The following is a 14,916-nucleotide window of genomic DNA, read 5'->3' as shown; positions in this document are numbered from 1 at the left end:
GGCCCAGGGGCCACAAATTAACATCTCCTTGTCTGTAGTCCCTGACAAGGGCAGATAAACTTGGTTATCAATGGGCTCTGCAGATCCTTGACATTCCATTCTCCGAGGGTAGTCTCCAACTTCCAGAGACAGATGGCCTTAATGGCCTCCATTTCCTTGATTTGACCCGATGCCCTATGTCTACACTAACTGCCTATCTCTAATTCTGGCTTCATTCGGCCCTCTAGTTTTAGGAACTCGTTACTGTTGTAAGGAAAGGGGGTGATGACTGATCTGGATGCTTTGAGCTGGAAGTGGGCAACATGGGGCAAGCAGTTTGCAGTTCTATTTTAGGCCCTTTTAGGGCCCAAAGCCCTAGAAAAAGAAGAATAGACCAACACCAAAAGTAGTAGAAGACAGGAAATAGTTAAACTCAGAGCTGAAATCAACAAAATTGAAACAAAAGAAATAAGACAAAAAATTGACAAAATAAATAGTTGGTTCTTCGAAAAAATAAACAAAATTGATAAACCTTTATCCACACTAACAAAGAGAAGATGAGAGAAAACCCAAATCACTAAAATTCAGAATGAACAAGGAAATATCACAACAGACATGATTGAAATAAAAAACATAATTAGAAGCTATTTTGAAAATCTATACTCCAACAAAATAGAAAACCTCGAAGACATCAACGTTTCTAGAGACATATGAATTGCCTAAACTGAACAAGGAGGACATACACAATTTATTTTTTTATTTTATTTTATTTTATTTTTTTCAGTTTGTAACAAATATTTATTAAATATTTATTAAGTGCTATGTATGTGCTTGGAACTACAGAAAATGGTAACCCAGTGAGAGCATAATATCGGTGTCACTTGAAAGGAGGAAGTGATGAAAAGAAATTCTTCTACTGCATATTCAAAAACCAATTGCAATTGAAATACACATGTACAAGTACATGCATTTTGATGAATTATTCATAAAATGGTCAACTACTCAAATCCATCTAGAGCGTCACCGAGGTAGCCTGCCTCAAATCTTCCCCTCTTCACTATCCACGCGAGATCTGTACTATTCTGATTTCTACTTCTTTTTTAAAAAAATTTTAATTAAAAATCAAAAATTTACATAGGGCAATGTTGTTTGATTCATTTTGTCATTTTTTCCCTTCCGCCTTCCCTCTCACCCCTCTTTTCCCTCTATACATTCCTTTCTTCCTCATTCTTACAACCCTCCTTATCCCTAACCCTAAACCTAACCCGAACACTAACACTAACCCCTCCTACCCCCACCCCCCCGTATGTCCTCATCCGCTTATCAGCAAGATCATTGGTCCTTTAGTTTTTTGAGATTGGCTTATCTCACATAACATGATATCCTCCAATTTCATCAATTTGCCTGCGAATGCCATAATTTTGTCATTCCTCATGGCGGAGTAATATTCCATTGAATATATATGCCACAGATTCTTTATCCCTTCATCAACTGAAGGGCATCTAGGTTGGTTCCACAATCTGGCTATAGTGAATTGAGCACCTATGAACATTGATGTGGCTGTATCTCTGTAGTATGCTGATTTTAAGTCCTTTGGGTATAGGCCAAGGAGTGGGATAGCTGGGTCAAATGGTGGCTCCATTCCAAGCTTTCTGAGGAATCTCCATACTGCTTTTCAGAGTGGCTGCACTAGTTTGCAACCCCACCAGCAATGTATGAGTGTAACTTTTTTCCCACATCCTCACCAACACCTATGGTTGCTTGTATTCTTGATAATCGTCATTCTAATTGGGGTGAGATGGAATCTTAGGGTAGTTTAGATTTGCATTTCTCATAGTACTAAAGATGTTGAAAATGTTTTCATATGTTTGTTGATTGCTTGTAGATCTTCTTCTGTGAAGTGTCTGTTCATATCCTTAGCCCATTTGTTGATTGGGTTATTTGTATTCTTGGTGTAGAGTTTTTTGAGTTCTTTATAGATTCTGGAAATTAGTGCTCTATCTGAAGTATGATTGACAAAGATTTTCTCCCACTCTGTAGGCTCTTTCTTTGCATTGCTGATGGTTTCCTTTGCTGAGAGAAAGCTTTTTAGTTTGAATCTATTCCAGTTATTGATTCTTGCTTTTATTTCTTGTGCTATGGGAGTCCTGTTAAGGAAGTCTGGTCCTAAGACGACATGTTGAAGATCTGGACCTACTTTTTCTTCTATAATCGGCAGGGTCTCTGGTCTGATTCCAAGGTCCTTAATCCATTTTGACTTTAGTTTTGTGCATGGTGAGAGATATGGGTTTAGTTTCATTCTGTTGCATATGGATTTCCAATTCTCCCAGCACCATTTGTTGAAGAGGCTATCTTTTCTCCATTGCATATTTTTGGCCCCTTTGTCTAGTATGAGAAAATTGTATGTAATTGGGTTTGTGTCCGTGTCCTCTATTCTGTACCATTGATCTACCTTTCTATTTTGGTACCAATACCATGCCGTTTTTGTTACTATTGCTTTGTAATAGAGTTGAAGATCTGGTATTGCAAAACCCTCTGCTTCGTTCTTTTTACTGAGGATTGCTTTAACTATTCTGTGTTTCTTATTCTTCCAGATGAATTTCATAATTGCTTGCTCTATTTCTGTAAGGTACGTCATTGGGATTTTAATTGGAATTGCATTGAATCTGTATAGCACTTTTGGTAGTATGGCCATTTTGACAATATTAATTCTTCCTATCCATGAACATGGGAGATCTTTCCATCTTCTAAGGTTTTCTTTAATTTCTTTCTTTAGTGTTCTGTAGTTCTCATTGTAGAGGTCTTTCACTTCTTTTGTGAGATTGATTCCCAAGTATTTCATATTTTTTGATGCTATTGTGAATGGGGTAGTTTTCCTAATTTCTCTTTCTGAAGATTCATCACTTATGTATAAAAATGCACTGGATTTATGAGCATTGATATTGTAACCTGCTACTTTACTGAATTCACTTATGAGTTCTAAGAGTTTTCTGGTGGAATTTCCAGGTTCCTCTAAATATATAATCATGTCATCAGTGAACAGGGATAGTTTGAGTTCCTCTTTTCCAATTCGTATCCCTTTAATTTCTTTGCTTTGTCTAATTGCTCTGGCTAGAGTCTCAAGAAAAATGTTGAATAGAAGTGGTGAAAGAGGGCATCCCTGCCTTGTTCGAGTTATTAGCGGGAATGCTTTCAGTTTTTCACCATTTAGAATGATATTAGCCATGGGCTTAGCATAGATGGCCTTCACAATGTTAAGGAATGATCCCACTACCCCAATTTTTTCTAGTGTTTTGAGCATGAAGGGATGCTGTATTTTATCAAATGCTTTTTCTGCATCTATTGAAATAATCATGTGATTCTTAACTTTTAGTCTGTTGATATGGTGAATGAGATTTATTGATTTCCGGATGTTGAACCAACCTTGCATCCCTTGGATAAAACCCACTTGATCATGGTGCACTATCTTTTTAATATATTTTTGTATGCGATTTGCTAAAATTTTGTTGAGAATTTTTGCATTGATGTTCATTAAGGATATTGGTCTGAAATTTTCTTTCCTCGATGTATCTCTGTCTGGCTTAGGTATCAGGGTGATATTGGCTTCATAGAATGAGTTTGGGAGGGTTCCCTCCTCTTCTATTTTATGGAATACTTTGAGAAGTATTGGGATGAGCTCTTCTTTAAAGGTTTTGTAGAACTCAGCTGAGAACCCATCTGGCCCCGAGTTTTCTTTCTTGGTAGGCTTTGATGACTTCTTCTATTTCATTGCTTGAAATTGATTTATTTAAGTTGTGTATGTCTTCCTTGTTCAGTTTAGGTAATTCATATGTCTCTAGAAACTTGTTGATGTCTTCGAGGTTTTCTGTTTTGTTGGAGTATAGATTTTCAAAATCGCTTCTAATTATGTTTTGTATTTCACTCGTGTCTGTTGTGATATTTCCTTGTTCATTCCGAATTTTAGTAATTTGAGTTTTCTCCCTCTTTCTCTTGTTAGCGTGGCTAAGGGTTTATCAATTTTGTTTATTTTTTCAAAGAACCAACTATTTATTTTGTTAATTTTTTCCGATTGTTTCTTTTGTTTCAATTTCGTTGATTTCGGCTCTGATTTTAACTATTTCCTGTCTTCTACTACTTTTGGTGTTGGTCTGCTCTTCTTTTTCTAGGGCTTTGAGCTGTAGTGCTAAGTCGTTTATTTGTTGATTTCTACTTCTTTTGTTGAATGCGCCCCATGAAATAAATCTTCCTCTCAGCACTGCTTTCATAGTGTCCCAGAGATTTTGATCTGATGTGTCTTTGTTCTCATTTACTTCTAAGAATTTTTTAATTTACCTCCTGATGTCTTCTGTTATTCATTCATCGTATAATAGTGTATTGTTTAATCTCCACGTATTGGAGAAGTTTCTGTTTTTTATTCTGTCATTTATTTCTAATTTCAGTCCATTATGATCTGATAGAGTACAAGGTAGTATCTCTATCTTGTTGTATTTGCTAACAGTAGCTTTGTGGCATAAAACATGGTCTATTTTAGAGAAGGATCCATGTGCTGCTGAGAAGAAAGTGTATTCGTTCTTTGTTGGATGGTATATTCTATATAAGTTGCTTAAGTCTAAATTGTTGATTGTGTTGTTGAGATCTATGGTTTGTTTATTCAATTTTTGTTTGGACGATCTATCCAGCGGTGAGAGAGGTGTGTTAAAATCACCTAGTATTATTGTGTTGTGGTCTATTTGATTTCTAGAATTGAGAAGGATTTGTTTGACGTACATGGATGAGCCAATGTTCGGGGCATAGATGTTCATGATTGTTATGTCTAGCTGATTCATGCCTCCCTTAAGCAGTATGTAATGTCCTTCTTTATCCCTTCTGACTCGTTTTGGCTTACAGTCCACAGTATCTGAAATGAGGATGGATACTCCAGCTTTTTTGCTGTGTCTATGTGCATGGTATGTTTTTTCCCATCCTTTCACCTTTAGTCTATGGGTATCTCTTTCTATGAGATATTTCTCTTGCAGGCAGCATATTTTTGGATTTTTCTTTTTAATCCAATCTGCCAGTCTATGTCTTTTGATTGATGAGTTCAGGCCAGTAACATTCACAGTTATTATTGTGATATGATTTGTATTCCTAGTCATTGGACTCATTTTTGTTTTTTGACATGATTTGGTTTCTCCTTTATTTGGCTATTCCTTTAGGCTAGTTCCTCCCATTGCTGATTTATATCGTTGATTTTTATCTCTTCCTCATGGAATATTTTGCTGAGAATGTTCTGTAATGCCGGCTTTCTTTTAGTAAATTCCTTTAGCTTTTGTTTATCGTGGAAGGATTTTATCTGATCATCAAATCTGAAAGTAAGTTTTGCTGGGTATAAAATTCTTGGTTGGCATCCATTTTCTTTCAGGTCTTGGTAAATGTTGTTCCAGGCCTTTCTAGCTTTTAGGGTCTGGACTGAAAAATATGCTGATATTCTTATTGGTTTCTCCCTGAATATAATATGATTCTTTTCTCTCGCGGACTTTAAAATTCTGTCTTTATTTTGAATGTTAGGTATTTTCATAATAATGTGCCTTGGTGTAGGTCTGTTGTAATTTTGCATATTTGGAGTCCTATAAGCCTCTTGTACTTGATTTTCCATTTCATTCTTGAGATTTGGGAAATTTTCTGATATTATTTCATTGAATAGATTGTTCATTCCTTTGGTTTGTTTCTCTAAGCCTTCCTCAATCCCAATTATTCTTAAATTTGGCCTCTTCATGATATCCCATAATTCTTGTAGATTCTCTTCATGATTTCTTACCATCTTCTCTGTTTGGTCAACTTTGTTTTCAAGATTAAATGTTTTGTCTTCAGTATCAGAGGTTCTGTCTTCCAGGTGATCTATCCTATTGTTTATGCTTTCTATGGTGCTTTTAACTTGGTTTATTGTTTCCTTCATTTTAAGGATTTCCGTTTGTTTTTGTTTTTTTTTTTTTCAGTATCTCTAACTCTTTATTGAAATGCTCTTTTGCTTCCATTATTTGCTCTTTTAACTGTTGATTCGTGCGTTCATTTAATGCCTGCATTTGTTCTTTCATCTGCTCGTTTGCTTCCCTCATTGTTTTAATTATGTAAATTCTGAACTCCCTTTCGAAAATTTCTTCTGCTGTGCTGTCATTAGGTTTTATTGATATAGTATCTAGGTTTGTTTTGGACATTTTCTTCCCTTGTTTTCCCATATTGGTCAGATGTCAATGGGACTGTGATATTGTAGATATCCTCTATTGGCTTATAGTGACCCTGTAGATTTCCAGTGTATCACCTACCACCCTTCAGTAGCCAGAAGTCTTGGATTAATTTGATAATGCAGTGCTTCTGAAGAATGCTGCCCCTAGCCCGCTACTGGTTCCAGGGAGAGAGACCTGGAGAGGTCTCTTGTTGCCCAGCCCTGGTTCCAGAGGCTGATTGTAGGTCGGAGGTCTCCACTGGCTTGGGGACTTGTGGCTGGCTCTGTGTTGACAGGCTCTCACTGGGCGATTTGCCCCGAGAAGCTAGCCTAGAGAGGCGCTTCCCACTGGAGGGGGGCTGGGCTGCTTGGGGAAGTCCCTGGCGCCCTGTGCTGGTCACTGAAGCAACCTGCGGGCAGGCTGGAGCTGTCAGCGGGGCGGGCCGGAGCTGGCCGAGGCGGGCCGGAGCTGGCCGCGCGCTGCTTCTGTGCAGAAGGGCTCTCACTGGGGGGGCCTGTTCCGAGAGGCTGGAGGATCTGTCCCTGTCGTGGAGCCCACCACCAGAGTGCACAGAGCTGCCTGGGGGAGACCCTATCTGCCCTGTCCCACTCTAATAAGCCACTGGAATCTGGGCCTGCCGCCCAGCTGAGCTTCGCTGGGTGGGGGAGACTCACCCCGTGGTTCTATTTTAGTCCGAGACTCTCAATGCCTCCCCTCCTTGAATCCTGTGTTCTGGGGCAACTGGAGATGCAGTCACCCTCTAGTCCACCATCTTGGATCGCCCCGTGGAAAAAGCCTGCAGCTGGAGGTGGACAATGCCGCCTGGAGAGGTCTCTGGCTGCCCAGCCCTTGTCCCAGAAGCCGCTTGTGTGTCGAATATCTCCGCTGGCTTGGGGACTTGTGGCTGGCTCTGTGTAGACAGGCTCTCACTGGGCGGTCTGCCCCGGGAAGCTAGCCTACAGAGGCGCTTCCCACCGGAGGGGGCTGGGCTGCTTGGGGAGTCCCTGGCGCCCTGTGCTGGTCTCTGAAGCAACCTGCGGGCAGGCGGGAGCTGGCAGCGGGGCGGGCCGGGGCTGGCCACGCTGCTTTTGTGCAGAAGGGCTCTCACTGGGGGGCCTGTTCGGAGAGGCTGGAGGATCTGTCCCTGTGGGCGGAGCCCACCGCCAGAGTGCACAGAGCTGCCTGGGGGAGACACTATCTGCCCTGTCCCAATCTAATAAGCCACTGGAATCCGGGCCTGCGGCCCAGCTGAGCTTCGCTGGGTGGGGGAGACTCACCCCGTGGTTCTATTTTAGTCCGAGACTCTCAATGCCTCCCCTTCTTCAATCCTGGGTTCTGGGGCAACTGGAGATGCAGTCACCCTCTAGTCCGCCATCTTGGATCTGACATACACAATTTAAATAGACCAATTTCAAGTAATGAAATAGAAGAGGTCATCAAAAGCCTACCAACAAAGAAAAGTCCAGGACCAGATGGGTTCTCAGTCGAGATCTACAAAACGTTTAAAGAAGAGCTCATTCCAATACTTCTCAAATTAATCCATAAAATAGAAGAGGAGGGAACCCTCCCAAACTCATTCTATGAAGCCAATATCACCCTGATACCTAAACCAGACAGAGACACATTGAGGAAAGAAAATTTCAGATCAATATCCTTAATGAACATCGATGCAAAAATTCTCAACAAAATTTCAGCAAATCGCATACAAAAATATATTAAAAAGATAGTGCACCATGATCAAGTGGGTTTCATCCCAGGGATGCAAGATTGGTTCAACATCAGGAAATCAATAAAGGTAATTCACCATATCAATAGACTTAAAGTCAAGAATCACATGATTATTTCAATAGAGGCAGAAAAAGCATTTGATAAAATACAGCATCCCTTCATGCTCAAAACACTAGAAAAAATAGGGATAGTGGGAACATTCCTTAACATTGTAAAGGCCATGTACGCTAAGCCCATGGCTAATGTCATTCTAAATGGTGAAAAACTGAAAGCATTCCTCCTAAAAACTGGAACAAGGCAGGGATGCCCTCTTTCACCACTTCTATTCAATATCATCCTTGAAACTCTAGCCAGAGCAATTAGACCAAAGAAATTAAAGGGATATGAATAGAAAAAGAAGAACCCAAACTATCCCGATTTGCTGATGATATGATTATATACTTAGAGGAATCAGGAAATTCCACCAGAAAACTTTTAGAACTCATAAGTGAATTCAGTAAAGTAGTGGGATATAAGATCAATGCACATAAATCTAATGCATTTTTATTCATAAGTGATGAATCTTTGGAAAGATTAGGAAAACTACCCCATTCATAATAGCCTCGAAAAAAAAAATAAAATACTTGGGAATCAATCTCACAAAAGAAGTGAAAGACCTCTACAATGAGAACTACAGAACACTAATGAAGGAAATTAAATAAAACCTTAGAAGATGGAAAGATCTTCCATGTTCATGGATAGGAAGAATTAATATTGTCAAAATGGCCACACCACCAAAAGTGCTATACAGATTCAATGCAATTCCAATTAAAATCCCAATGACGTGCCATACAGAAATAGAGCAAGCAATTGTGAAATTCATCTGGAAGAATAAGAAACCAAGAATAGCTGAAGCAATCCTTTGCAGAAAGAGCAAAGCAGGGGGTATCGCAATACCAGATCTTCAACTCTACTACAAAGCAATAGTAACAAAAATGGCATGGTATTGGTACCAAAATAGACAGGTAGATCAATGGTACAGAATAGAGGACATGGACACAAACCCAAATAAATGCAATTTTCTCATACTAGACAAAGGGGCCAAAAATATGCAATGGAGAAAAGATAGCCTCTTCAACAAATGGTGCTGGGAGAATTGGAAATCCATATGCAACAGAATGAAACTAAACCCATATCTCTCACCATGCACAAAACTAAAGTCAAAATGGATTAAGGACCTTGGAATCAGACCAGAGACCCTGCCGATTATAGAAGAAAAAGTAGGTCCAGATCTTCAACATGTCGTCTTAGGACCAGACTTCCTTAACAGGACTCCCATAGCACAAGAAATAAAAGCAAGAATCAATAACTGGAATAGATTCAAACTAAAAAGCTTTCTCTCAGCAAAGGAAACCATCAGCAATGCAAAGAAAGAGCCTACAGAGTGGGAGAAAATCTTTGTCAATCATACTTCAGATAGAGCACTAATTTCCAGAATCTATAAAGAACTCAAAAAACTCTACACCAAGAATACAAATAACTCAATCAACAAATGGGCTAAGGAAATGAACAGACACTTCACAGAAGAAGATCTACACGCAATCAACAAACATATGAAAAAATGTTCAACATCTCTAGTAATAAGAGAAATGCAAATCAAAACCACCCTAAGATTTCATCTCACCCCAATTATTATGGTGATTATCAAAAACACACGCAACAATAGTTATTGGTGAGGATGTAGGGAGAACAGTACACTCATACCTTGCTGGTGGGGTTACAATTAGTTCAGTCACTCTGAAAAGCAGTATGGAGATTCCTCAGACAGCTTGGAATGGAACCAGCATTTGACCCAGCTTCCCACTCCTTGGCGTATACCCAAAGTACTTAAAATCAGCATATTACAGAGATACAGCCACATGAATGTTCATAGCTGCTCAATTCACTATAGCCAGATTGTGGAACCAACCTAGATGTCCTTCAATTGATGAATGGATAAAGAAACTGTGGTATATATATACAATGGAATATTATTCAGCCATAAAGAATGATAAAATTATGGCATTTGCAGGCAAATGGATGAAATTGGAGAATATCATGGTAAGTGAGATAAGCCCATCTCAAAAAACTAAAGGACAAATGATCTCGCTGGTAAGTGGATGATGACAGATAATGGGGGGATGAGAGGGTTTAGTGTTAGGGTTAGAGTTAGGGTTAGGGATGGGGGCAAGAATGGAGGAAGGAAGGCTTGTATAGAGGGAAAAGTGGGGTGTGAGGGGTGGGGGGAAGGGAAAAAATAGCAGAATGAATCAATCAACATTACCCTATGTAAATTTATGATTACACAAATGGTAAGGCTTTACTCCATGTACAAACAGCGAAACAACATGTATCCCATTTGTTTACAATAAAAAAAATACTAAAAAAAAGAAAAGAAATCAGGTCAATCAAGGGGTCCATGGTAGAAGTCTGGTTGAGAAACAATAGACTGGACGGTCATTTGAGAGATGGATGGTATATAAAAGAAACAAGAATTTGTGAGTACTGGAATAAAGGAATGCAACAGTAAATGCCACAGCATAGGAACATGCCAATGAGTATGATGGTGATGACAGAGACTAATACTGTTTTCCACCAGGAGGTACCAGAGAACCAGGAGCTAAGTATTTGTTCCCATGATAAGTCTGGGGAGGACATGGCCTCTATCTGAGTTATGGGTCCTTCCAAAAGTAAAGCCTGATACTTTAGAAGGTGACAGTCTGAAAGCCATCGTCCTCCTTTCGTTTTTAAAATTCCTGACAGATCATGGGAAGTGTAGGCAATGAGATTTATTCCCAGTGTAATTTGATTGCCTCAGGGACTAGTAGGGCTACAGCTGCAATTACTTGCAAACAGTGGGGCCATCCCGAGACACCATGTCAAGGTCCTTGCTGGGATAGGCTACTGGCTGTTGAACACGTCCATTCTTTTGTGTTACCACTCCTAGGGCTATTCCTCCTCTTTCAGTGACAAACAGGTTAAATTTCTCTTCACTAGGGCCCTTTTAATGTCTTAAAGTCTTTAATATGTTCTGGTTCCCATATTAGGGTGGATGCTCCTTGGTGTAAAGTTTCTTTCAGAAGACTTTAAAAAGGCTTAGCTAACTCCCCATACCCAGGAATCCAAAGTCTGCAGTATCCAGTTATTCCTAGGAAGCCTGTGAGTTGCCTTATGGTCTGAGGCAGAGGACATTGTCCTATGGGAGTTATTCTTTCCTGTCCTAGTTTTTGGATTCCTTGAGACAGTTGTAATCCTAAATATTGAACCTGCTGTTGACATAATCGAGCTTTCTTTTTTGAGACTTTATAACCCTGATTAACTAAGAAGTTTAAGAATTCTGTAGTAGCCTTTTGACATTCCTCCTGGGTGGAGGCACATAAGAGGATGTCATCACATATTGGAGAACAATTGTAGATGTCTTATCTCTGAATTTTGTTAAGAACTTAGCCAGAGTTTGTCCGAATAGTTTGTCTAAATCCTTGGGACAGTACTGTCCAGGTTAATTGAGATCCACTATCTGGTTCCTCAAAGGCAAACAGATACTGAGACTGAGAGTCCAGGGATATACAAAAGAAGACATCTTTTAAATCTAACACAGTAAACCAAGCAGCAGTTGCTGGAATCTCAGATAACAGAGTATATGGATTAGGAACTACTGGGTGGAGGGGAACAATTGCTTCATTAATTATTCTGAAGTCTTGGACTGAACGCCATTCCCCATTTAATTTTTGAATTCCCAAAATCGGTGTATTACATGGGATGTTACAAGACACTAAAAGTTTCTGCTGTTTGAGGTTCTGGATGATCTTTAATAAGCCCTTTTTTGCTTCTGGGAGTAGCGGATATTGTCTCTGATGTGGAAAAACAGAGGGATCCTTTAAGACTATTTTAATTGGGATTGTACTTTTTACCCATCCAATCTTGCCTTCAGTGGCCCATACTTCAGGGTTTATATCACATTCTAATAGAGGTAAACATAATGATCCTTGTGGTCCCAAATTCATTGTAATGGAAGTCTGAAGTTTTGAAAGTAATAAAGGGGTAGGGCATTCTGGGACTATCAGGAACGCATGAGAAAACATCATCCCATTCCACTCACAACTTAGTGTGGGAGTAAACTTTCTGGTAATAGGAGGTCCAGGTATCCCTTGCACCATTATAGTATTAGAGGAAAGAGGTCCAGGATAAGAGGTTAGCACTGAAAAACTGGCGCCAGTATCTAAGAGGAAGTTGACCTCTTGGATCCCTATGGAGAAGCATACCCGGGGCTCATGTGTAGTGATAGGAGTTACGGGAGCCATTAGAATCAACCCCGGGCCCCATCAGGCCTGTGTGGAAGAGTCTGGCTTTGAGGACCTATGCCCCTGAGGACAATCACTTTTCCAATGATTGCCTTGACATTTAGGGTAGGGCTCCGGAGGTGGTCTTTTGGCTCAGGGAAATTCCCGTTTGAAATGTCCCCCCTCTCCACAACGTAAAAAAATCCCTTTTGTGGCCTGAGGTACATTACATTTTCCTCCTTTTTCACCTGGGAAGCTAACTCCTCTTAGGGCTAAGACCAGCGCTTCTGTGTTTTTCTTGTCTCTACGGCTCTTTTTCCTTCTTTTCCTCGACATCTTGATTATAAAAAATGGAAGTTGCAAGTCGGAAGATATCACCTAAGGATTGATCAGGGCCATACGCCAATTTCTGTAATTTCCTCTGAATGTCTGGGGCTGACTGAATGGTAAATTTGTCCTTCAAAAGTAAATGGCCCTCTGTGGATTCAGGATCCATGGTGGTGTGTTTTCTCATTGCCTCCCTGGGTTTCTCCATGAAAATAGCTGAGCTTTCTTGGGGACCTTGTATAATTTCAGAAACCTTGGAATAGTTAATAGGCTTCTGTTTGATTCTCTTAAGGGTCTCAAGGACTAACATTTGGAAGTGCCTGATCTTCCAAGCATCCTGTTCAACATTCGAATCCCAGTCAGGATCATTTCTGGGAATTGCCTGTGCTTCTGATGGATAGTTGGGTTTAGATCTAGTTTGGGCTTCTGGGGTATGAGCAAGGTGTAGGTCATCCCCAAATTGTTCAGCTGCTTTTAGGGTGGCTTCCTTCTCATTGGAGGTTAAAACCTGGATAAGTAACAGTATAATGTCTTTCCAGGTGAGGTCAAACACCTGGCATAGGGTTTGAAATACCTCAATATATTTATCTGGATCTTCTGAAAATTTCCCTAGGTCCATTTTTATCTGTCTTAGGTCTTGGAGGGAGAAAGGGTTGTATACTTTACTTGGTCCAAATTCTCCTCCTGGCATCTCCTGGAGAGGTAGTATATTTGATCTGTCCATCGGGGCAGATGGAGAAAGGCCAAGAGTATAAAGGACAGGAGGCCTGCTGATGGACATTAACAGAAAAATGGAGCTTTGGGGGGTCCCTATGATTCCTTTCCCCCAATAGGTGGTTCTTTAAGATTTTCTTCCCTTATGGCAGTGGTTATGGCCAAGTCTACTTTACATCGTTGGCATAATTTGGGGTTTTCCCTTAGGGTAAGGAAGGTTTGAACATAAGGTACCTTACACAATTTTCCTTCCCTTTTGCAAAATCTATTAAGCTGTAAAATGGTATTAAAATTTGTACTTCCTTCTGGTGGTCAGGATTCTCCATCACAGAGTTTGTACTAAGGCCAGGCCTGGCAGCAGAAGAAAATGAAGCACTTTTTCTTGAGTGTCTGTGGGTCAATTTTGTCCCAGTTTTTCAGTATGCAGGCTAGTGGTGAACCTGGCTATACTGTTGAGAGTGAAGCTCCCATTTGAGTGGAAGAAAAGAAAAATAGACCACAGGCGCCTGTGCCAGAGACAATTTTTAGGGATGTCTCCCTAAGTTTAAGCTTCAATCCGATCCAGAAATCCTGTCTCTCACTACCTGGCTTTGCCAAAGTTATTTCTGTCCTTCTTTGGCAAAGAGCTGGGGTCCCAGTTTGCCCTGTGCTAGAGACCCTTGGAGGATTCAGACTTAAGGGCATTACTGCTTTCCTCCCTGCCTCTATAAATTCCTAATTAAAAGAGACCCACAACAAAAGAAAAATTGCACATCTTCTTGCCTATTTTGTAGACTAAAGGAATCTCCAGAGGGTGAGGGGACACCTATTGGTTATTAGGCATACAATACCCTGTTCTCTGAGGGATTCAAGGGAGGGATTGATTTAAAATACATCTCCTTGCAGCTTAGAACACAGTGAGCACCTTAAAATACAGGAAAACTTTAAACAAACTAGCAAAGGCTAAATATGCAAACAAAGGTAACCTGGGCATTTTCTTACAAATTGTCCCATGTCTTTCTCTTGATCCTACCATCTGAATCTTAATGTCTGATTAACGAGCGAAGGGGAAACATCCAGGAGGGAGTGGATGTGAGGGGAGTGCTGTATGATCCATACAGAGGCAAAGGTAATTGACTTTCCTTCAGTGCCATTTGTCAAACGGTCACCCTGGCTACCCCTTGGGGTGGTCAGGAGGGGGAGTCCGGAGAAGGAACCTTTGGCATCCACCTGAGAGTACCCTGGGCCAGAGAACCCTATAGTTGTTCCAACCTTTCCTCCGCCTCCATGCATCCTGGGTAGATCAGGACAATGGACACTGTACTGAGGGCAATTGAGCTCCAGACCTGGACAGAAAAGTAGGAAACAGCTTTGGCAGAGTCCAACATGCCTGGTCTGCAAAGAGCAGGTGATTGGAAACTTTCTTATTTTTCACAAGCTTTTCTCCTGAAAACCAGTGAATATTTATTTATAGTTCAATTGACAAAGTTTGAGAAGTGCTACTTGAAAATAGAAGAATTTCTTAATCTATACTACAAATTTTGTTAATCTTTCACTTAGCTGGCCTGGGTAGTTTTCTGATCTCTGACTCAGGGGACTAGAGTCTTTGCACAGCCTTGTTATGTTTTCTGCCTTTGACCTTCACCTTTTTCATTCTGAATATCTCTAGTTTATGAAATGTCCCATGC

General features: G+C 40.4%; 1 pseudogene across 1 annotated transcript in view; it reads right to left on the bottom strand.

Annotated features, from left to right (window-relative positions):
• Positions 1-14,521, bottom strand: part of LOC306670420 (zinc finger protein 384-like) — a 97,108-nt pseudogene extending 82,587 nt beyond the window's left edge. The window contains exons 1-2 of the transcript in view: positions 14,348-14,521; positions 12,517-13,043 (exon numbers count right to left, since the gene is read on the bottom strand). The product of the transcript in view is annotated as a zinc finger protein 384-like (transcript). The remainder of the gene's footprint in view (positions 1-12,516; positions 13,044-14,347) is intronic.
• Positions 14,522-14,916: the final 395 nt, after the last annotated feature.

Source organism: Sciurus vulgaris, assembly GCF_902686455.1.
Source record: "Sciurus vulgaris genome assembly, chromosome: 10".
In the NCBI taxonomy this organism is placed as follows: Eukaryota; Metazoa; Chordata; class Mammalia; order Rodentia; family Sciuridae; genus Sciurus; species Sciurus vulgaris.
This window is presented reverse-complemented; position numbering and strand designations above follow the sequence as displayed.